The 25,318-nt window shown below is 35.9% G+C and overlaps 1 protein-coding gene across 2 annotated transcripts in view; it reads left to right on the forward strand.

The window, feature by feature from the left end:
- Positions 1 to 2,378: 2,378 nt before the first annotated feature.
- LOC143228778 (uncharacterized) overlaps positions 2,379 to 25,318 on the forward strand; it is a 364,507-nt gene continuing 341,567 nt past the window's right edge. For both annotated transcript variants that reach the window (XM_076460127.1, XM_076460130.1), the window contains exon 1: positions 2,379 to 2,763. The gene's annotated coding sequence lies outside the window, so the exon portion shown is untranslated. The remainder of the gene's footprint in view (positions 2,764 to 25,318) is intronic.

Consider the following 25,318-nt stretch of genomic DNA (forward strand, 5'->3'; position numbering starts at 1 on the left):
CAGTTGGCGGAAGGTGCTGTCGAATGGGCGCCTTCCGTCTAGTTTGTAGCGCGGATTAGGTCTTTTGTAGAGCTTTGAATATCGAAGCTAATTTTAGTCTGTACGATACCAAAAAAAAAACAGTATCATACTTTAATTTGTAGGTGCGTTATAAGAGTTATAGTTAATGTGTTAGTGTGAGGGGTGAGACATAGGGTGTTGTGGACTATCAGCCTTTCCACTAGTGAGTAGCTCAACTGTTTGTTTGTTGTTAAATTTCGCGCAAAGCTACTCAAGGGCTATCTGTGCTAGTCGTCCCTAATTTAGTAGTGTAAGACTGCAGGTAAGGCACCTAATCATCACCGCTAACTATTGGGCTACTCTTTTACCAACGAATAGTGAGGTTGACCGTAACATTATAACGCCCCCACGGCTTTAAGGTCGAGCATGTTTGGTGCGACAAGGATTCAAAGGCGTGACCTTCATATTACGAGTCGAACACCTTAACCTACCTTGCCATGCCGGGCCCGAGTAGCTCAATATTAAGATATTAGTAGCTTTGCCGTAAATATAAATAGGCCCTGGCATGGCCAGGTGGTTAAGGTACTCGACTCGTAATCTGAGAGTCGCGGTACCTTTACACTCGAAAACATTTCAACATCAACATTTTGTGTGTTAGAAAATCATAAAATTATATATTTGAAATGGAGGAGCAAATATTTCCGAGGATACGTGTAATCTCCCATAATATTGGGGCCCGTCATTGCCAGATGGTTAAGGCGTTCGACTCGTAATCCGAGGGTCGCTGGTTCGAATCACCGTCACACCGAACATGCTCGCCCTTTCAGCCGTTTGGGGACGTTATCATATGACGATCAATCCCACTATTCGTTAGTAAAAGAGTAGCCCAAGAGTTGGCGTGGGTGGTGATGACTAGCTGCCTTCTCTCTACATTGCTAAATTAGGGACGGCTAGCGCAGATATCCCTCGAGTAGTTTTGCGCGAAATTCAAAAACAAACAAATAATCGATCTTTAATTGATTATAAGAAAAACAACTAACCTGTTTTATCCATAGAAATAAAGAAAACAACATGAAGGACACTGTTTGTCGTTTGAGGTTTTTTTTTTTTTTCTCTGTTGTAGGTTCTTCATGACGTTGTTCTTTCTTTATTCCACATCATCTCCGGAGAAATTTGGTTTCGCCTTTTGAACCAATAAGCCAAGACGAACGATGCTTCGCGATCATATTAAGCACTCAAAGTAATAAGAAATGAATTGTTACTTCAACAAAAGTAAAATTACGTACGGAAATCTAGAGCGACAAAAAAATGTAAAAGAGTCATGAGGTAAAATTTGATAAGAAGGGTTTACAAGGTTGGGCGGTAATCTTAACCATTTATCAAAGATCTGATAACGGGGAGCGTGAATGATGAAGGAGGGATAAGAAGAAAGTCCTGAAAAGAAGGAAAAAAGATTATATTTCATATTAGGCTTAGGTGCTCTGACTACTTTATGTCTAGTCACTTAGTTCGTCGCAACACAAAACACAATATGTCAAGTGCCCTGTACTATATATTTGTTATCTTTTTGTTTTCTCAAATCTATACTTGAGAAGCAGTGAATGACATTTAGACGTGAAATAAATTTTCCATAAAATATGAGTTTGTTGAAAGAGGTTCTTTGCGCAAATAACCGTTCCTAATGTTTTGGGATTTGTTGTTTTGAATTTCGCGCAAAGCTAATCGAAGGCTATCTGCGCTAGCCGTCCCTAATTTAGCAATGTAAGACTAGAGGGAAGGCAGTTAGTTATCACCACCCACCGCCAACTCTTGGGCTACTCTTTTACCAACGAATAGTGGGAATGGCCGTAACATTATAACGCCCCCACGGTTGGGAGGGCGAGCATGTTTGGCGCGACCGGGTTTCGAACCCACGACCCTCGGATTAGGAGTCGAACACCTTAACACACTTGGCCATGCCGGGTCCGTTATGTGATAGTTCCATTAAAGGTTGTAGACGTTAGCCATGTTTTCGCGTCCTTGTTATATCTGGTAAGAAGTAACTCTCGTGACAATTTATAATTGAACGAATCGGTTGTCTTGAATGTGATTAGTTGTTTTTGTTCCTTGTAAATAAATTATCTGATATTTGCTGGTCAGATAAACACTTAGAACTTTCCTCGCAGGTCCTAAAGTTAAAACTCTTGTATTATTCGTGTTTATTATAAATTAAGGTAGATATTTTTAGTAGTTACGTCATATATGCGCAAATAATATGCTCACCTTCATTTATACAGTCGCCCAATAGTGGATTGAGCACGTATATAGAGCACGTGTTGTTTGCCGCCTTTTAGGGAACTCGCGCTAAACTGCGTTTCCTTCACTGAGAGAGGTTCGTCGTGCGCTAGTGATCTCGTACTTATCTCGTCGTAGAAGATTAATTCGCGTTAATATTAAAAACAGGTCACAAGTTTTTATTTGCTCGTTTGTTTGATTTTAAGCGATTACGAAAGCGAATGTGGAGGAAAATGTCGAATTTCTCAGCGCAATGTTTAAAAGTTTATGAAGTATCAAACGCGACAAGTTTGTTTCTTTTTTACGAGACAGAAGCAGAAAATTAAATTCATGTAAACAAACGAAAACACGAATGCCGCTTTGTGTGTTGCATATGGTCGTACTTCCTCGGCCCTAAGGAAAAACAAAATTCCACTAACGCGGCTACAGAACGCAACACTGGATGAGCAGGCGGCATAGCCGTATCGACCGGACTTGCATCTTCCACCGGTAAGAGAGCGACTTTGACGTTCTTGTACGTTTAATCCTACCTGTAGATTATTAATACGAATATTTTATAATGATTATTTAGCCTACCTCTCATGAAATATAGCATTTTTATACGCGTAACATTAATTTGTTTTCTGTCCATCTGTCTCCCTGTCTTTCTATCCATCAGTCTCTCTCATTCTCTTTCTGCCCATCTGTCTATCTGTCGAACTTCTTACATTTCTTTCAATCTTACTGGATATTTCCTTGTTGTTGTTTTTCAGTCTCTTATTTCCTTTCGATCCTACTGGGTGTCTCTGTGATCGTTTATTTCGCCCCGCCTTTCTATCCGGTTGTGTTTTGTATGATCTTATGTCTCACTCTCAATCTCTCTGGTTTGATCCTTTACTTTTGTTCTCTCGTGTTATGTCCCTCTGCGTTTCTCTCATTCATTCTCCTTTTCCGACATTCGTCTGATTTTATTCATCCTTGTTTCTTCTTGTCTTTCTATCCGTTTACGTTCTTCATCTCTTTCTGTATCTCTGTATGTTTGTATTAACGTTTTTCGGTTTCTCTGCCTATCACCACTTTAACTCAACATGACAGGTTTCTGTTAATTTAAAATGCTGAATAATTCTGCAAAGAAAGTAAAGCAGTTTCTAGACTGACCGATAGGCAGGATTCTTTAAATAAATAAAACACCATTTTTCTATGACAAACGGGTGTGTGTGTGTGTGTTTTTCTTATAGCAAAGCCACATCGGGCTATCTGTTGGGTCCTCAGAGGGGAATCAGACCCCTGATTTTAGCGTTGTAAATCCGTAAACTTACAGCTATATCAGCGGGGACATGACAAACGGTTACCATCACGCAAAAAAGTACCGCATATAGTAAACAGTAAACACTCAATGTTTAAATAACCACAGAGGTTCCAAAATTAATTGAGCTACGAATAAGAAAACTCTAATAGTTGTGACAATGTAGTAGTGAATTAAGTTCCATCTTGGAAAGTTTCATCTGGGCACTGAGATTTTCACATAAAATTACGTTATTAGATTTCACTGGGAATTAATATGTTTCTCAAGATTCATCTACTGCTCATTCATATTTAAACAAGAATACCAATATTTATCCATCTCACACACACACATATAAATTAATATCTCCAGGAAACAAATATTATCGCTTTCCTGTTTTGACATCACTGTGATTGCCAAAAAAATAAATAAATTTACCGCCGCAGAAAAATTATGTTAATAATTTAATGCAATTTCCTCTCTTCCATGAGACGTTTGTTTTTCAATTTCGTGTAAAGCTACGAGAGCTATCTGCTCTAGCCGTCCCTAATTTAGCAATGTAAGACTACAGGGAAGGCAGCTAGCCATCATCATTCACCGTTAACTCTTGGGCTACTCTTTCAACAACGAATAGTGGGATTGACCGCCACATTATAACGCTCCCACGGCTGAAAGGTCGAGCATGTTTGGTGCGACGGGGATTAGAATCTGCGACCCTCAGATCACGATTCGAGCTCCCTAGCCACATGGACATATCAGGCCTACTCTTTCAAACGTAAGGAGAGCTTACCATACAGCGGTGGTGTTCAGAAATAGACGACCTGGAAGTCCACTAATATATTCTTTAGTGCTATTCGTACGACAATCCTTGGACGATTCAAACGTTTTGTAAAAGTGAAATAAATAAATGCAAGTGTAATAAAGAATTTAATAAGTAATACAGTTAATGTTATAAGTGTCACTTAGTTCTGTACAGAAACCACTACAATAAAAGTGTAAAAATTGTAGAAGTTTACAGAAGCATGAGTTTATGAACATATTACAAAACCGTTTCTGTTACAACTTATACGGAAGAAGCAATATTAACTTGTATTATAACTATCGAGTTTAAGTACAATCGGCTGTGTGGCATAGTGTACTTAATATTTGTTGCAATGACATTAACTGTTTGTTTGTTTAGTATCAAATATCTACAACGGGCTATGTGTCTTTTGTGTACATCGTGGAATCGAACCCTGAGTTTTGATGTTGTAGTGATATTGCTTACTATCGTAATTTAACATTTTTACACGATTCAGTACGTTGTATTAAAATGATTTTGAATTGGCAAACCAGTAGGTCGCTTGACAATTACGGCCACTATCAAGTCACAGTGGAACGGCTTGTATAAAAGTATATTTTGACATTGTTTCCTGTTTTATGGTAGCCTTATGCTGCCCTATTGCTTTAGGGGAAGATATATAACAGTCCCTTCTGACACAAAATATTCACACACTTAGATCATAAAGATGTCTTCAGATTAAAGATTCAGAATTTCCAGCACGGAGATTTCTTTCGTTCTTACTGCCACTTGGGCCCGGCACGGCCAGGTAGGTTAAGGCGTTCGATTCGTAATCGGAGGGTCGCGAGTTCGAATCCCCGTCGCACCAAACATGCTCGCCTTTTCAGCCGTGGGGGCGTTATATAGTGACGGTCAATCCCACTATTCGTTGGTAAAAGAGTAACCTAATAGTTGGCGGTGGGTGGTGATGATTAGCTGCCCTTCCTCTAGTCTTACACTGCTAAATTACGGACGGCTAGCGCAGATATCCCTTGAGTAGCTTTGCGCGAAATTCAAAACAAACTTACTGCCATTTGTAAACAAAGTAACGCGGATAAACTTCGGACACGAGGGCCATCCAATAAGGGACATAGAACAAATCGTACTCCAGCTATGATAAGCAAAGTGCGACATCTTGAAACAGGTGAGAATCTATGAACTCAAGTGCCTATGACAAGATCCGTTTACGTATGCAGCATAATAAGAATAATCTGTCTTTGGAAGAGAGACTAACAGGTATCCATTCATATTTCCGATTCAAACCATATTTTACTCAAAGAGATGGATAGTGAAACGGGTATTTATGCTATTGTATGCAAAGATATACAAACGCAGGGCCTATTGATTTCTGAACGATAAGACTGTTAAAATTGTCGTTTTTGTATATAAGATGGATTGTGGAAAGCATGCAGGAAAGAAGAATGTCGTTTGTGCGTAACAGCCACGTGATAGAGCCATATGTCTCGGAAATTATGCTAAAAAGTTATTGTTGAAATTATAGGCGTCAAATAGACAAATAGAGGACGGCCGAACATGGTGAGACCCCAAAATTATATTTATACAACTGACTGAATCCTTTTTCGAGTAGATCACTTCACTGGAGCGCTGGCACTTAATAATTGTTTTAGGGATATTAATTAGTATCTGTTAGGGTTGTTTATCTGTAAATGTTAAATGGAAAGAGTTAAAGTAATTTTATTACAAGGAATAGCACTTATACTTAATAACTAATTTTAGTGATATCGCGTGGTATAACACACATTAAAGTACTTTTATTACAAGGAATAACACTTATACTTAATAACTAATTTTACTGATATCACGTGGTATAACACACATTAAAGTAATATTATTACAAGGAATAACACTTATACTTAATAACTAATTTTAGTGATATCACGTGGTATAACACACATTAAAGTACTTTTATTACAAGGAATAACACTTATACTTAATAACTAATTTTACTGATATCACGTGGTATAACACACATTAAAGTAATTTTATTACAAGGAATAACACTTATACTTAATAACTAATTTTACTGATATCACGTGGTATAACACACATTAAAGTAATTTTATTACAAGGAATAACACTTATACTTAATAACTAATTTTACTGATATCACGTGGTATAACACACATTAAAGTACTTTTATTACAAGGAATAACAATTATACTTAATAACTAATTTTAGTGATATAATGTGGTATAACACACATACTTAGTACTAATTTTAGTGATATCACTGGTATAACACGCACTCTCAATAGTAATTTTAGGGATATCACATGGTATAACACGCACTCTCAATAGTAATTTTAGGGATATTACGTGGTATAACACTAGGGTTAGTGGTACTATATTACTATTTATTGTATTTTACGTTAATATTAGTGATAATATATTAGTATGAGAACTCGTTTTTACACTACTTTTCGTAATATTGTATCAGTATCCTAACTTATATATGATAAAAATATTCGTACAGTTGAAGCACGTGTCATATCGCAGTATTTAAGTTTGTAAATACATATTTATGACCTTGTAACATATTGTCCTATTTTTTCTATATTAATTTACGATTACTTATGTGTTCGTAATCTAATATTGGACACAATAGACCCTTGTTTTTTCTTACATTTTACTTCGTAAAGGTTTTCGCTAAATCAACCAGTGACTTGTAGTCAGACAGAACCTCTATGAACAACTAGAAACACAAAAATAATAAAACTAGAATCTCTATGGTATTGTATCTCTGACTGGTAATAATCCTCTATATATTAAAATCCCTCTATTCGTTTTTGTTTGTTTGTTTTTAGTTCAAATACAACATTTGTAGGAACGTACTGGAAATAAAAAACAGTGATAAATAATTAAGAGTGGTGTATTTAGTAGAGGTTAATTGGATAAATTAATACAATTAAGTCTTGAATTCATAGAAGCGCCTTCATACATTTTGTAGTAGAAATCTAGTATATACACATCCACTGAGAAAAACCTACGCTTAAAAAAAGTGTTCCTAATGATGTAATATACCGTAATAAGACCGCTGTAGAGTGTATACATAAGTGTAGCATACTACGTTTGTTACTACACTATCCTAAAATGTGTTTAGCGTAATGACAGATAAGGAGTCAGATTATGTGGTTTGCATTCTCTTACCGCGAAATAACAGAAAAAATAAAGTCTCGTTTCGTAATTTGAAGCCATGGACGTGTTATAGAAATTATGATCAAATCTCTCTAATCGATTTGACAATTTGGTTCGTTTCGGTTGGTGTCGTATTTCGTGCAAACTACTCGAGGTTTACCTAATTTAACAGTGACTAAAGGGAGGGTAGATTAGCATCACCGCTCACCGCCAACTCTTGGGCTGCTCATTTTTACCAACAATTAGTGAGATTGACCGTCATATTATAACGCCTCAACGGCTGGAAGGGCAAGCATGTTTGATGAGACGTGAATTTCAGCCTTTGGCCTCCAGGTTGCGATTAAAGTGCCCCCTAACCACCTGACTATGTTGGAACTCGGTTTGTCAAGAGTAGTTTGAGAGCTTGCGCCAGTTGGTGTTGGTCACTAGTTGGCTTCTCTTTAGTCTGTTTTCCGGTTGTTTAGAGGTAAGTTTAAGAAATTTCAACACTGAAATCTGAGGTTCGATTTCCAGTAGTGGACATAGCTTAAACAAACAGAGCTAACCATTTTAAAATTATAGACGTCTGGCAAAGATTACCTTCTTCAAGCTTTACGCAAAACCCAACAGCCATCTGTGCTCCACAGTGACGTAACAAGTCAGATTTTTGTACATGAACACATGCTTCGTTTTCGTCGCTAGATTAATTATATACATTTTTTGCCAATTTTGTTTCTAAGTGAGTATTTCGGTTCAAAGCACACTCTCTTCGCATTTTTTTTCTGACTGTGGTTAATTATAGTGTTAAAGCTCACACTGTTAGGTAACTTCCACTGTTCAAAGACCTGTCAAACTAATTTAGGAAAAGATGGATTAGATGATATGAAGTTCAAACAGTTACACAGACAGTTCACATGTGGTGAATAATGTGGCCCTGAAGTGTCTGGATGTGATAATGCGAGCAGTTTGTTTTAAAATGTTCGGTGTTTTAAATATCACGAGTGAAACTCGGGATCCAATGTACTAATACGTCAATCACATTATATGTGTCACCTATTGTGCCGACGAGACTTTTCGTTCAACTCCAGTGCTATTGGTATAAATATTATTTATGTAATCAGTTGCATGAACAGCAATTATTATGATTAAATAAACTGTTTTTTTCCTCCTTCCTTGGATATATGGGATCTTTTCGCCTCTCAGAGGGCATGCAAATACAATATTTGTGGTATAGTTTATCACCTAAGAGTTAACGTGAGTAAGGTATTTGTGGTATAGTTTATCACCTAAGAGTTAACTGAGTAGGGTATTTGTGGTATAGTTTATCACCTAAGAGTTAACGTAAGTAAGGTATTTGTGGTATAGTTTATCACCTGAGAGTTAACTGAGTAAGGTATTTGTGGTATAGTTTATCACCTAAGAGTTAACTGAGTGGGGTATTTGTGGTATAGTTTATCACCTAAGAGTTAACTGAGTAGGGTATTTGTGGTATAGTTTATCACCTAAGAGTTAACTAAGTAGGATATTTGTGGTATAGTTTATCACCTAAGAGTTAACTAAGTAGGATATTTGTGGTATAGTTTATCACCTAAGAGTTAACGTAAGTAGGGTATTTGTGGTATAGTTTATCACCTAAGAGTTAACGTGAGTAGGATATTTGTGGTATAGTTTATCACCTAAGAGTTAACGTAAGTAGGGTATCTTTGGTATAGTTTATCACCTAAGACTTACGGAAGTAGGGTATCTTTGGTATAGTTTATCACCTAAGACTTACGGAAGTAGGGTATCTTTGGTATAGTTTATCACCTAAGACTTACGGAAGTAGGGTATTTGTGGTATAGTTTATCACCTAAGAGTTAACGTGAGTAGAGTATTTGTGGTATAGTTTATCACCTAAGAGCTAACGTGAGTAGGATATTTGTGGTATAGTTTATCACCTAAGACTTACGGAAGTAGGGTATCTTTGGTATAGTTTATCACCTAAGACTTACGGAAGTAGGGTATCTTTGGTATAGTTTATCACCAAAGTAAAGTACTAGTTTAGCCAATGATGTCTGTTTTAATTTCTTCCGTGTTGTGTCCTTAAAAAGAAAACGTTTACTACACCAGAAAACAGAGCTGTGATAACCCAGGTTACGCCACCATAATTGTACTCCTCGTATGAATGCTGTAGCAAACCGTTTCGATCATATTTATGCCTTTTACCACCCCGCGGCCGGAGCACTTCCCACCCTCTAGTTACGTATTTGCCAAGATGCATTTATTACAGATCTTTCTAGTATATACCTTAATATACTGGAAGAAAACAGACTTTTAAAACCAAATGCGCCATTCATGGAGCTATAGTAGAGCTTCATGAAGACGAACTTGCGTCGATGAAACGTTTTTGTTACTCTGAAATTGTGCTCCTTTGAACATAAACGAATACTTGCTATGAACTGAGGACGAAATGCATCATCTGAGATACATTTACGACTCCAAATAGTTTGTTTATAATAGGAATTTTGGGGTCACATGCTTTGGATACAGTGATGACTCTTGGTCAGTTTTATCTCGTTGGTGTTTGCTCGAAATTGAGACCGTTCTGGAGGAGAAATATAAATGAAATACTGAGGTGTATTCCATAGACTGTTAGTAACTGGTATTTTCACTCTTATTTTAAAAGTAAGTAGGACACATTTTACTAATTTATCAACGATGATGCATCGCTTTTCGTTACCACTTGAATTATCTCGAATTATATTTATCTCTTTCTTAACAAGTGCTATGAATTAAAAAAACAGTTCCAGGGGTAAAATATTAATTGATTTATATATTCTTTATAATTTCAAGATATTGGTGTTGATAGTTTGAAAGACGCCCATTGCGATATAAGGGCCTTACTGAGAGGCCAGAAATAACTCGGGTATAACCACTCCTAATTTAGAGGTCCCCCCACTAGGACAGCAGTAAATCTTCGGATTTACAACGCTAAAATCAGGGGTTCGATTCCCCTCGGTAAACACAGCAGATAGCTCGATTTGGCTTTGCTATTAAGAAAATCACACAAACATACACATAATTTAGAGTGACCAGTTATCAGTACCCGCCATCTAAGAGGGTACTATAAACCGAATAGGTTTATAAGACCTGCATTTTGAGGGTCGAAAGTACGGTATTTATAAGTAACTGTTGTTGTTCGAACCTTGGACCTTTCGATACGCACGTCACGGTTCTGCCCAGTAGAGTAAGCCCAGACTTATAGTTATTATGTATGTGAACTTTACTGAGCGAACATGGTAAAAAAAAAAACAACTAAAGTGAATGAAAGATTGATTAAACTAAGAAGGAAAACAAACAGTGGTTTAGAAGTATTGACGAAATGGTGACTTCGAAGTGAAGCGATCCTGTATCGAACGTCTATTTCCAAACAGGCCATAAAAAGGTTTTAAAAAAGAACCTTCAAGTATAGAACGAATTACTGATAATATCCATTAATTGCTCATTTGGACCACAAATATTGCATAACTAACAGTTTAATAATTGTTTTTTAATGATAGATTTATGTTAATATGTCGGTGGGGTTTATTTATCAGTGTGAGTACGACCATGTAGCGCTCCTTGCAAGAAATTAGCTAATATCAACATCGTATGTCCTGACATCAGGTAAACTAGACTCCAGCTTTATTAGCGTAATTTCCGGAATTTGAAGGTTATAACTATTTTAAGAGGATACGTATTTAACTCCAGAATACGTTGTTAATTTGACATTATTACCAAAACAAAATGTGTGACGTAACTCTTCTATGGTTATTTCTTCTAATGCCTCGCGTGAAATTGAAAATCAGGTCGCCCGATAAGTCTTGTCCCTATCTTACAGTGGTTATAATGTTGTGATAAGCTCTTGCCCTTGTCTTACAGTGGTTATAATGTTGTGGTAAGCTCTTGCCCATGTCTTACAGTGGTTATAATGTTGTGGTAAGCTCTTGTCCCTGTCTTACAGTGGTTATAATGTTGTGGTAAGCTCTTGTCCCTGTCTTACAGTGGTTATAATGTTGTGATAAGCTCTTGTCCCTGTCTTACAGTGGTTATAATGTTATGGTAAGCTCTTGTCCCTGTCTTACAGTGGTTATAATGTTTTGGTAAGCTCTTGTCCCTGTCTTACAGTGGTTATAATGTTGTGGTAAACTCTTGTCCCTGTCTTACAGTGGTTATAATGTTGTGATAAGCTCTTGTCCCTGTCTTACAGTGGTTATAATGTTATGGTAAGCTCTTGTCCCTGTCTTACAGTGGTTATAATGTTTTGGTAAGCTCTTGTCCCTGTCTTACAGTGGTTATAATGTTGTGGTAAACTCTTGTCCCTGTCTTACAGTGGTTATAATGTTTTGGTAAGCTCTTGTCCCTGTCTTACAGTGGTTATAATGTTGTGGTAAACTCTTGTCCCTGTCTTACAGTGGTTATAATGTTGTGATAAGCTCTTGCCTTTGTCTTACAGTGGTTATAATGTTGTGGTAAGCTCTTGCCCATGTCTTACAGTGGTTATAATGTTGTGGTAAGCTCTTGTCCCTGTCTTACAGTGGTTATAATGTTGTGATAAGCTCTTGTCCCTGTCTTACAGTGGTTATAATGTTATGGTAAGCTCTTGTCCCTGTCTTACAGTGGTTATAATGTTTTGGTAAGCTCTTGTCCCTGTCTTACAGTGGTTATAATGTTGTGGTAAACTCTTGTCCCTGTCTTACAGTGGTTATAATGTTGTGGTAAACTCTTGTCCCTGTCTTACAGTGGTTATAATGTTGTGATAAGCTCTTGCCCTTGTTTTACAGTGGTTATAATGTTGTGGTAAACTCTTGCCCCTGTCTTACAGTGGTTATAATGTTGTGGTAAGCTCTTGTCCCTGTCTTTCAGTGGTTATAATGTTGTGGTAAGCTCTTGTCCCTGTCTTACAGTGGTTATAATGTTGTGATAAGCTCTTGTCCCTGTCTTACAGTGGTTATAATGTTGTAGTAAACTCTTACCCCTGTCTCACAGTGGTTATAGTGTTGTGGTAAGCTCTTGTCCCTGTCTTACAGTGGTTATAATGTTGTAGTAAACTCTTACCCTTGTCTTACAGTGGTTATAGTGTTGTGGTAAGCTCTTGTCCCTGTCTTACAGTGGTTATAATGTTGTGGTAAGCTCTTGTCCCTGTCTTACAGTGGTTATAATGTTGTGGTAAGCTCTTGTCCCTGTCTTACAGTGGTTATAATGTTGTGGTAAGCTCTTATCCCTGTCTTACAGTGGTTATAATGTTGTGGTAAGCTCTTGTCCCTGTGAAATACAGCGGATAACTCTGAAGTGTCTGTAAGAATTCAGATTCTAGACACATTCTGAAGAGGATGATTCCGAACACGGACAGTGGAGGACATTTTAGGAAAAGAAAACAAGTGAACCCAAACTTTACTCACAAAGTGTACTCACAAATTTTTCCAGATCCCCTCGTAAACTGGTTGTTGATGTGAGACAGTTAGAGGGAACTGGTCCTTCCACGAGAAAGGCAAGGTGAAGTCTATAACATCAGCCCTGCATGGCCAGGTGGTTAGGCTACTCGACTCGTAATCTGAGAGTCGAGAATTCGAATCCGTGTCACACCAAAAATGCTCGTCCTTTCAGCCGTGGGGGCGTTATACTGTGCGAGCAATTCCACTATTTATTGGTAAAAGAGTATCCCAAGATTTCGTGGTGGATGGTGATGACTAGCTGCCTTTCCCCTAATCTTTTGGCCCAGCATGGGCAGGTGATTAAAGCGTTCGACTCGTAATCTGAGGGTCGCGGATTCGAATTTCCGTCGCACTAAACATGCTCCTCCTTCCAGCCGTTGGAGCGTTATAATGTGACGATCAATCCCACTATTTGTTGGTAAAAGAGTTGCCCAAGAATTCGCGGTGGGTGATGATAACTAGCTGCCTTCCCTCTAACTTTATATTTCTAAATTAGGTTCGGCTAGCTCAGATAGTCCTCATGTAGCTTCGCACGAAATTAAAACAAAACAAACATGCATCTACAACATCAGTATTAGAGGGAAAATGCTGAAAATGGTGTATGTCATAATGCCAAACTGCAATCTCATCAACTATTCCAAGCAACTCATACAGGGAAGAAACCCCATAATTTGTATAGGTATCTTAGATGTCCTCATATGTTCTTTATTCTTCACCATTTCCCTTGGGTTGGCACAAGCACAAGGCCAAAGTGATACACGCTTTATGCTGTTACCATATCTTGTCTATCCAAGTGAAAGTGTTAGCACACATTTGCAACCTACGACATCCTGTCCACAAGAAGTGATAACCACGTGTGTATTAGTTGAAGAAAACAGTGTTTAATAACTGCTCCAGCTGTGACAACTCTGTAAGGCAGCAAATATATCAACAACTAAATATACCATTTCTGACATTTCGTTTCATACCAACGAAACATGTGGTCAGATGTATTGGTGTTTTCAACTTGCCTGAATACCTTAAGTTATATATTACATACGGCTTGGTATGACTATTAAAATTAGCATCTGTAATGCCCATAACAACAAAATACTGGTATTATTTCAATCCTTAGTGTGACTTTATCAGACAGGGTATTCGTCATATTTGTCAAAGTGTTTGGTTACGAGATTAGTATAGTGTAAATGTCATCATATCGTGAATTTTCTTAAGTTTGTTGTTACAAGTGTCTCGCTCTGATGACGCAACGCTTTCATGTATCTGTGCTTTACTTGACTTGGTTTCTTTAGAATTTTGCTCGAGGGTTATGTGTGTTAAACGTCATTAATTTATAAGTGATAGACCAGAGAAAATGCAGCTGGTCAATTCCATTAACGTGCCAATACCGGATATTATTTTACCAATGAATAGTGACATTGACTGTTACTTTAAAACGCTTCATGGCTTAATGGACAAGCATGTTTAATGTGGTGGAGATTCGAGCTCGCAACCCACAGACTGCGAGTCGAGCTATCCATCCATCTTGGCATACCGAGCGTAAGATAGTGGTGCTATTATTATCCGGTAATTTCTAGATGGTCCCCTTCCAACTATTAACCACGCCCGATTTTGGTGTCCTGGGCTAGACACTTTTAGCTTATTCACTTAGTTTAACGGCCCGGCATGGCCAGGTGGTTAAAGCACTCGACTCGTAATCCGAAGGTTTGGGCGTTATAATATTACGGTCAATCCCACTATTCGTTGGTAAAAAATAGCCCAAGAGTCGGCGGTAGGTGGTGATGACTAGCTGCCTTCCCTCTAGCCTTATACTGCAATATTAGGGACGATTAGAGCAGATAGCCTTCGTGTAGCTTTGCGCAAAATTTAAAACAAACCAAACCTAGTTTAAGTTCCTAACATTAGGTGGCGTTTTTCGTTGCAGTATTATCATCCAATCACACCCTTTATTATTGGTAGTAAAAAAATGATACAAAGTTTATTACACTACAAAGATGTAGATGCACTAATAATTAAACATCAGTACTGCTGCTCACTGATAATGTTATGGATAATTTGTAAAGGTTAAATTTTAATTTGTAACTCTTCAGAATAGGAGTTAACAATCTGATTATCTAACTGTTTTTATGTAACACGTCGAGATGTTTGGAATAACCTCGTGCTCTAAAAATCTGCGAGGTTTCGCAATCTTTCTCAGCCCTCCTCAGTGGCTCATCGGTAAGTTTCAGAACTTATAATGCTACAATTTATGCTTTGGTAGGCTCGATTCAAATAGCCCTTTTGCAAACTTGTGAAAACAAAGACTCGTTGAAGAGCAAATATCGTTTTTCTCTTTAAATAGTTGGAATTTTTAATTCGGGTCTTGTTTAGACTAGAGGCAAGACAACTGGTCCCAACACCAACCACCGCTAATTCTTGAAGTGCTCTTATACCAACGAATAGTGAGATCGACCGTAACATTACGATGTTCGAAAATGTGACAAGACATACATGTATGGCATGATGGGGGCTCGAACCCACGACCCTGAGATTGTGAGTCGAGAGTCCCAGCACCTGTCTAAACGCCCCCACAAAAAAATTTGAGATTCCTTCTTTCCAACTAGGAATATCCAGACTGTAGATATGTTGAGAAAAGAAAAGGTCATCACACTTGACAAAAATTAGATGTCAAATGTCAGATGTTTTTCAATCACTTATAAATGTCTTGAAGTACGTTCAGAAAATTGGGAAAAAATGAAATAAAACCTCATTACAAAATTCGTGAATATTTTATTTGTAACACAGAAAAACTGTCTGTAATAATTTTTCATAGGTTTCGGTTCTCCACGTGTTTGATGTGCAAAATGATAAAATATCAAAGATCAAAATCTGTCACTGGGCTTGAAGAATTCCGAAAAATCAATAGACTTTCCTTAACACGAACAGCATTAGTTTTCGGTTGTCATCTTTCTCGTTGTTAACGTCTTTAAACCCATGTTTTAATATGGCATTCCGTGCTAAAAAAATAAAACACTGTTTCAAGTTTGCCGCTCGTATGCCACATAATTAAAAAAAACGGAAGTCTCACCAATTTTTCGTGCATCGTAGCATCTCGTTTTTCGTGAGAAGAAAGTTTTAACAGTGGTTTATTTCGATTTCGCTGTAGTTAAACCCACATCTACACTGTGAGCTACTTTATCGAAACCCATTTTTAGTGCAGTGGTTTAGTACAAAGATTCTATATCTGAATCATGGGGGTGTCCACTCCAAGTATTGTTTTTTTTTTTAATTCGCGTAAAGCTACAGGAGGGCTATTTGCGCTAGTTGTCCCTAGTTAGTCATCACCACCCATCGCCAACTCTTGGGCTACTCTTTAACCAACGAATTGTGGAATTGACTGTCACATTATAACATCCCCACGGCTGAAAGAGCGAACATGTTTTTCTCATATGGCGATTCGAACCCGTGACCAGCAGACTGCGAGTCGAGCGCTCTAACCACGTGGTCATGCTGGAGTTGATGTGTTTATGGCATTTGTTATTGGTATTGTGGTTTATATACATGAGAATTCATCATTTTAAAAGTGATATAGTTATTTGCTGTAAATAATGAAATGAGTTTTATAATATTCAATATATTTAGATAAGCCATGATGAAGGTTATTAGTGATCGTCTAATGACAATTGTTCGAAAAATATATGACGTCATAATATCAACGCATTCGTAAAACGCTCTGTCTCACTTCTGTCTTTTCTGTTGGGCTATCACTCACTTGAAAACTTAATTGTATGAACTTGAGCATATAGAACCACGTTATACTCTCTTAAGTAGACCTAGGACGACGCTCAGAATATTTTATTGCAGTGCAGACTTCAACCCACAAAGGCAGAGTAGCTCGCGGGACTCAAAGAAATTGCCTAGCTTATTTCGCCCTAAAGCCGGCTCTGAGTTTAAATAAAAGAATGCCACACTAGCTAAGGGCTACTGAAGCAGACATAAGATGCAGTTGGTTTTGCTTAATAGATTTTTTATTTCTTTAATGTTCCAGTTGTAAACCTATTTTACAGGTGTATCAAGTTACAATTTGTCTTTCAGTTGTAATTATTTTGTCCAATTATACTTCTCTCTTTAGGTGTTCTAAATGTAATCCTTTTTTCCGGTTGTATCTTTTTTGTCTAAGTGTTCTAGTTGTAGTTCAGTTGTTATACTTTATATATGTGTTCTAGTTATAGGTCTTTATCTAGGTGTTCTAGTTGTAGTTCAGTTGTTGTACTTTATCTAGGTGTTCTAGTTGTTCACTTGTTCAGTTGTTATACTTTATATATATGTTCTAGTCGTAGCTCTTTATCTAGGTGATCTAGTTGTGGTTCAGTTATACTTTATCTAGGTGTTCTAGTTGTGGTTCAGTTATACTTTATACTATATGTTCTTCTAAACGTAGCTCTTTATCTAGGTGTTCTAGTTGTAGTTCAGTTGTTATACTTTATATAGGTGTTCTAGTCGTTGCTCTTTATCTAGGTGTTCTAGTTGTAGTTCAGTTGTTATACTTTATATATGTGTTCTAAACGTAGCTCTTTATCTAGGTGTTCTAGTTGTAGTTCAGTTGTTATACTTTATATATGTGTTCTAGTTGTAGCTCTTTATCTAGGTGTTCTAGTTGTAGTTCAGTTGTTATATTTTATATATGTGTTCTAGTCGTAGCTCTTTATCTAGGTGTTCTAGTTGTAGTTCAGTTGTTATACTTTATATATGTGTTCTAGTCGTTGCTCTTTATCTAGGTGTTCTAGTTGTAGTTCAGTTGTTATACTTTATATATGTGTTCTAGTCGTTGCTCTTTATCTAGGTGTTCTAGTTGTAGTTCAGTTGTTATACTTTATATAGGTGTTCTAGTCGTAGCTCTTTATGTGTTCTAGTGGTAGTTCAGTTGTTATACTTTATATATGTGTTCTAGTCGTAGCTCTTTATCTAGGTGTTCTAGTTGTAGTTCAGTTGTTATACTTTATATATGTGTTCTAGTCGTTGCTCTTTATCTAGGTGTTCTAGTTGTAGTTCAGTTGTTATACTTTATATATGTTCTAGTGTTCTAGTCGTAGCTCTTTATCTAGGTGTTCTAGTTGTAGTTCAGTTGTTATACTTTTATATATATGTGTTCTAGTCGTAGCTCTTTATCTAGGTGTTCTAGTTGTAGTTCAGTTGTTATACTTTATATAGGTGTTCTAGTCGTAGCTCTTTATGTGTTCTAGTGGTAGTTCAGTTGTTATACTTTATATATGTGTTCTAGTCGTAGCTCTTTATCTAGGTGTTCTAGTTGTAGTTCAGTTGTTATACTTTATATAGGTGTTCTAGTCGTTGCTCTTTATCTAGGTGTTCTAGTTGTAGTTCAGTTGTTATACTTTATATATGTGTTCTAGTCGTAGCTCTTTATGTGTTCTAGTTGTAGTTCAGTTGTTATACTTTTATATAGGTGTTCTAGTCGTTGCTCTTTATCTAGGTGTTCTAGTGGTAGTTCAGTTGTTATACTTTATATATGTGTTCTAGTCGTTGCTCTTTATCTAGGTGATCTAGCTGTAGTTCAGTTGTTAAATTTTATATAGGTGTTCTAGTCGTTGCTCTTTATCTAGGTGTTCTAGTTGTAGTTCAGTTGTTATACTTTATATATGTGTTCTAGTCGTTGCTCTTTATCTAGGTGTTCTAGTTGTAGTTCAGTTGTTATACTTTATATAGGTGTTCTAGTCGTTGCTCTTTATCTAGGTGTTCTAGTTGTAGTTCAGTTGTTATACTTTATATATGTGTTCTAGTCGTTGCTCTTTATCTAGGTGTTCTAGTTGTAGTTCAGTTGTTATACTTTATATATGTGTTCTAGTCGTTGCTCTTTATCTAGGTGTTCTAGTTGTAGTTCAGTTGTTATACTTTATATAGGTGTTCTAGTCGTAGCTCTTTATCTAGGTGTTCTAGTTGTAGTTCAGTTGTTAAATTTTATATATGTGTTCTAGTCGTTGCTCTTTATCTAGGTGTTCTAGTTGTAGTTCAGTTGTTATACTTTATATAGGTGTTCTAGTCGTTGCTCTTTATCTAGGTGTTCTAGTGGTAGTTCAGTTGTTATACTTTATATATGTGTTCTAGTCGTTGCTCTTTATCTAGGTGTTCTAGTGGTAGTTCAGTTGTTATACTTTATATATGTGTTCTAGTCGTAGCTCTTTATCTAGGTGTTCTAGTTGTAGTTCAGTTGTTATACTTTATATATGTGTTCTAGTCGTTGCTCTTTATCCAGGTGTTCTAGTTGTAGTTCAGTTGTTATACTTTATATATGTGTTCTAGTCGTAGCTCTTTATCTAGGTGTTCTAGTTGTAGTTCAGTTGTTATACTTTATATATGTGTTCTAGTCGTAGCTCTTTATCTAGGTGTTCTAGTTGTAGTTCAGTTGTTATACTTTATATATGTGTTCTAGTCGTAGCTCTTTATCTAGGTGTTCTAGTTGTAGTTCAGTTGTTATACTTTATATATGTGTTCTAGTCGTAGCTCTTTATCTAGGTGTTCTAGTTGTAGTTCAGTTGTTATACTTTATATATGTGTTCTAGTCGTAGCTCTTTATCTAGGTGTTCTAGTTGTAGTTCAGTTGTTATACTTTATATATGTGTTCTAGTCGTTGCTCTTTATCTAGGTGTTCTAGTTGTAGTTCAGTTGTTATACTTTATATATGTGTTCTAGTCGTTGCTCTTTATCTAGGTGTTCTAGTTGTAGTTCAGTTGTTATACTTTATATATGTGTTCTAGTCGTAGCTCTTTATCTAGGTGTTCTAGTTGTAGTTCAGTTGTTATACTTTTATATATGTGTTCTAGTCGTAGCTCTTTATCTAGGTGTTCTAGTTGTAGTTCAGTTGTTATACTTTATATATGTGTTCTAGTCGTTGCTCTTTATCTAGGTGTTCTAGTTGTAGTTCAGTTGTTATACTTTATATATGTGTTCTAGTCGTTGCTCTTTATCTAGGTGTTCTAGTTGTAGTTCAGTTGTTATACTTTATATATGTGTTCTAGTCGTTGCTCTTTATCTAGGTGTTCTAGTTGTAGTTCAGTTGTTATACTTTATATATGTGTTCTAGTCGTAGCTCTTTATCTAGGTGTTCTAGTTGTAGTTCAGTTGTTATACTTTATATATGTGTTCTAGTCGTAGCTCTTTATCTAGGTGTTCTAGTTGTAGTTCAGTTGTTATACTTTATATATGTGTTCTAGTCGTAGCTCTTTATCTAGGTGTTCTAGTTGTAGTTCAGTTGTTATACTTTATATATGTGTTCTAGTCGTAGCTCTTTATCTAGGTGTTCTAGTTGTAGTTCAGTTGTTATACTTTATATATGTGTTCTAGTCGTAGCTCTTTATCTAGGTGTTCTAGTTGTAGTTCAGTTGTTATACTTTATATATGTGTTCTAGTCGTTGCTCTTTATCTAGGTGTTCTAGTTGTAGTTCAGTTGTTATACTTTATATATGTGTTCTAGTCGCTGCTCTTTATCTAGGTGTTCTAGTTGTAGTTCAGTTGTTATACTTTATATATGTGTTCTAGTCGTAGCTCTTTATCTGGGTGTTCTAGTGGTAGTTCAGTTGTTATACTTTATATATGTGTTCTAGTCGTAGCTCTTTATCTAGGTGTTCTAGTTGTAGTTCAGTTGTTATACTTTATATATGTGTTCTAGTCGTAGCTCTTTATCTAGGTGTTCTAGTTGTAGTTCAGTTGTTATACTTTATATATGTGTTCTAGTCGTAGCTCTTTATCTAGGTGTTCTAGTTGTAGTTCAGTTGTTATACTTTATATATGTGTTCTAGTCGTAGCTCTTTATCTAGGTGTTCTAGTTGTAGTTCAGTTGTTATACTTTATATATGTGTTCTAGTCGTAGCTCTTTATCTAGGTGTTCTAGTTGTAGTTCAGTTGTTATACTTTATATATGTGTTCTAGTCGTAGCTCTTTATCTAGGTGTTCTAGTTGTAGTTCAGTTGTTATACTTTATATATGTGTTCTAGTCGTAGCTCTTTATCTAGGTGTTCTAGTTGTAGTTCAGTTGTTATACTTTATATATGTGTTCTAGTCGTAGCTCTTTATCTAGGTGTTCTAGTTGTAGTTCAGTTGTTATACTTTATATATGTGTTCTAGTTGTTGCTCTTTATCTAGGTGTTCTAGTTGTAGTTCAGTTGTTATACTTTATATATGTGTTCTAGTTGTTGCTCTTTATCTAGGTGTTCTAGTTGTAGTTCAGTTGTTATACTTTATATATGTGTTCTAGTCGTTGCTCTTTATCTAGGTGTTCTAGTTGTAGTTCAGTTGTTATACTTTATATATGTGTTCTAGTCGTAGCTCTTTATCTAGGTGTTCTAGTTGTAGTTCAGTTGTTATACTTTATATATGTGTTCTAGTCGTAGCTCTTTATCTAGGTGTTCTAGTTGTAGTTCAGTTGTTATACTTTATATATGTGTTCTAGTCGTAGCTCTTTATCTAGGTGTTCTAGTTGTAGTTCAGTTGTTATACTTTATATATGTGTTCTAGTCGTAGCTCTTTATCTAGGTGTTCTAGTGGTAGTTCAGTTGTTATACTTTATATATGTGTTCTAGTCGTAGCTCTTTATCTAGGTGTTCTAGTTGTAGTTCAGTTGTTATACTTTATATATGTGTTCTAGTCGTAGCTCTTTATATATGTGTTCTAGTCGTAGCTCTTTATCTATGTGTTCTAGTTGTAGTTTGTTATACATATTGTTATACTTTTTATCTATGTGTTCTAGTCGTAGCTCTTTATCCAGGTGTTCTAGTCGTAGCTTCAGTTGTTATACTTTATATATGTGTTCCTAGTCGTAGCTCTTTATCTAGGTGTTCTAGTTGTAGTTCAGTTGTTATACTTTATATATGTGTTCTAGTCGTAGCTCTTTATCTAGGTGTTCTAGTTGTAGTTCAGTTGTTATACTTTATATATGTGTTCTAGTCGTAGCTCTTTATCTAGGTGTTCTAGTTGTAGTTCAGTTGTTATACTTTATATATGTGTTCTAGTCGTAGCTCTTAATCTAGGTGTTCTAGTTGTAGTTCAGTTGTTATACTTTTATATATGTGTTCTAGTCGTAGCTCTTTTATATGTGTTCTAGTCGTAGCTCTTTATCTAGGTGTTCTAGTTGTAGTTCAGTTGTTATACTTTATATATGTGTTCTAGTCGTAGCTCTTTATCTAGGTGTTCTAGTTGTAGTTCAGTTGTTATACTTTATATATGTGTTCTAGTCGTAGCCTTTTATATGTGTTCTAGTCGTAGCTCTTTATCTAGGTGTTCTAGTTGTAGTTCAGTTGTTATACTTTATATATGTGTTCTAGTCGTAGCTCTTTATCTAGGTGTTCTAGTTGTAGTTCAGTTGTTATACTTTATATATGTGTTCTAGTCGTAGCTCTTTATCTAGGTGTTCTAGTTGTAGTTCAGTTGTTATACTTTATATATGTGTTCTAGTCGTAGCTCTTAATCTAGGTTCTAGTAGTTCAGTTGTTATACTTTATATATGTGTTCTAGTCGTAGCTCTTTATCTAGCCTTTATCTATGTGTTCTAGTTGTAGTTCAGTTGTTATACTTTATATATGTGTTCTAGTCGTAGCTCTTTATCTAGGTGTTCTAGTTGTAGTTCAGTTGTTAAATTTTATATATGTGTTCTAGTCGTTGCTCTTTATCTAGGTGTTCTAGTTGTAGTTCAGTTGTTATATTTTATATAGGTGTTCTAGTCGTTGCTCTTTATCTAGGTGTTCTAGTTGTAGTTCAGTTGTTATACTTTATATATGTGTTCTAGTCGTTGCTCTTTATCTAGGTGTTCTAGTTGTAGTTCAGTTGTTATACTTTATATATGTGTTCTAGTCGTAGCTCTTAATCTAGGTGTTCTAGTTGTAGTTCAGTTGTTATACTTTATATATGTGTTCTAGTCGTAGCTCTTTATATATGTGTTCTAGTCGTAGCTCTTTATCTATGTGTTCTAGTTGTAGTTCAGTTGTTATACTTTATATATGTGTTCTAGTCGTAGCTCTTTATCTAGGTGTTCTAGTTGTAGCTCAGTTGTAAAATTTTATATATGTGTTCTAGTCGTAGCTCTTTATCTATGTGTTCTAGTTGTAGTTCAGTTGTTATGCTTTATATATGTGTTCTAGTCGTAGCTCTTTAAATAGGCGTTCTAGTTGTAGTTCAGTTGTTATACTTTATATAGGTGTTCTAGTCATTGCTCTTTATCTAGGTGTTCTAGTTGTAGTTGAGTTGTTCAGTTGTTATACTTTATCTAGGTGTTCTGGTTGTAAATATTTTCTTCAGTTTGTTTTTTTTCTCAGTAGGTATTCCAACAATAATTGTTTTTCTATGTGTTCAACTTGTAGTTATATATCCAGATGTTCTATTTGTAATCATTGTGCGTGTCCTTCTCTGGATGTTATTGTTGTGGATTGTGCAATTTGTTTAAATATAATCCTTTATCAAGTTGTACCAGTAGCAATTTCTTCTCTATCTGTTGCAGTTGTTATGTATTTTCTAGTTGTTGCACTACATTTGTTAATTGTTACAGTTGTAATTTGTTTACAGATGTTCCATTTTTAGGTCGTTAATGTTCCAAGCAAGTATTCCCCATTGTATTTTAGGTGTATTCTTCAATTTATTCTAGGTGTATTTTTCAATTTATTCTAGGTGTATTTTTCAATGTATTCTAGGTATAGTTTTCAATGTATTTTAGGTGGAATTGTTTATTGAGATGTTCCAGATGTAGCTTTTGTTATCTGTTACAGTCCTCGCTAAACTGTAGAATAGCACAGAATGGTTGTCGAAACAATTACCTTGATTTCACAATATTTTAGTTACCTGTTGCAGTCCTCGCTAAACTGTAGAATAGCACAAAATGGTTGTCGAAACAATTACCTTGATTTCACAATATTTTAGTTATCTGTTGTAGTCCTCGCTAAACTGTAGAATAGGACAGAATGGTTGTCGAAACAATTACCTTGATTCCACAATATTTTAGTTATCTGTTGTAGTCCTCGTTGAACTGTAGAATAGCACAGAATGGTTGTCGAAACAATTACCTTGATTCCACAATATTTTAGTTACCTGTTGCAGTCCTCGCTAAACTGTAGAATAGCACAGAATGGTTGTCGAAACAATTACCTTGATTCCACAATATTTTAGTTACCTGTTGTAGTCCTCGTTGAACTGTAGAATAGCACAGAATAGTTGTCGAAACAATTACCTTGATTCCACAATATTTTAGTTACCTGTTGCAGTCCTCGCTAAACTGTAAAATAGCACAGAATGGTTGTCGAAACAATTACCTTGATTTCACAATATTTTAGTTATCTGTTACAGTCCTCGCTAAACTGTAGAATAGCACAAAATGGTTGTCGAAACAATTACCTTGATTCCACAATATTTTAGTTATCTGTTGTAGTCCTCGCTAAACTGTAGAATAGCACAGAATGGTTGTAGAAACAATTACCTTGATTTCACAATATTTTAATTTAAATACTGTTTTATTTTTATTCCATAAGTAAATGAAAAGTCTGTTATGTAAATAGGGTAAAGAAACAAGTTGTTGAAAATAACACATCAAACGTCAAGTTTTGTTTTCATATCATAATCAGTCAATATATTAGTTAGAGAACAACTGAACCAGTTCATGGTAATAGAACAACTGAGCCAGTTCATGGTAATAGAACAACTGAGCTAGTTCATGGTAATAGAACAACTGAACCAGTTTATGGTAATAGAACAACTGAACCACTTCATAGTAATAGAACAACTGAACCAGTTCATGATAATAGAACAACTGAACCAGCTCACAGTAATAGAACAATTGAACCAGTTCGTGGTAATAGAATAACTGAACCAGTTCACAGTAACAGAACAATTGAAACAGTTCATGGTAGTAGAACAACTGAACCAGTTCACAGTAATAGAACAATTGAACCAGTTCATGGTAGTAGAACAACTGAACCAGTTCACATTAATAGAACAATTGAAACAGTTCATGGTAATAGAACAACTGAACCAGTTCATGGTAGTAGAACAACTGAACCAGTTCTCAGTAATAGAACAACTGAAACAGTTCATGGTAATAGAACAACTAAACCAGTTCATGGTAATAGAACAACTGAAACAGTTCATGGTAATAGAACAACTGAACCAGTTCACAGTAATAGAACAATTGAACCAGTTCATGGTAGTAGAACAACTGAACCAGTTCACAGTAATAGAACAACTGAAACAGTTCATGGTAATAGAACAACTAAACCAGTTCATGGTAATAGAACAACTGAAACAGTTCATGGTAATAGAACAATTGAACCAGTTCATAATAATAGAACAACTGAACCAGTTCATAGTAATATAACAACCAAAGTAGTTCATAGTCATGTTATTA

Source organism: Tachypleus tridentatus, chromosome 10 (assembly GCF_004210375.1).
Source record: "Tachypleus tridentatus isolate NWPU-2018 chromosome 10, ASM421037v1, whole genome shotgun sequence".
Taxonomy (NCBI): Eukaryota; Metazoa; Arthropoda; class Merostomata; order Xiphosura; family Limulidae; genus Tachypleus; species Tachypleus tridentatus.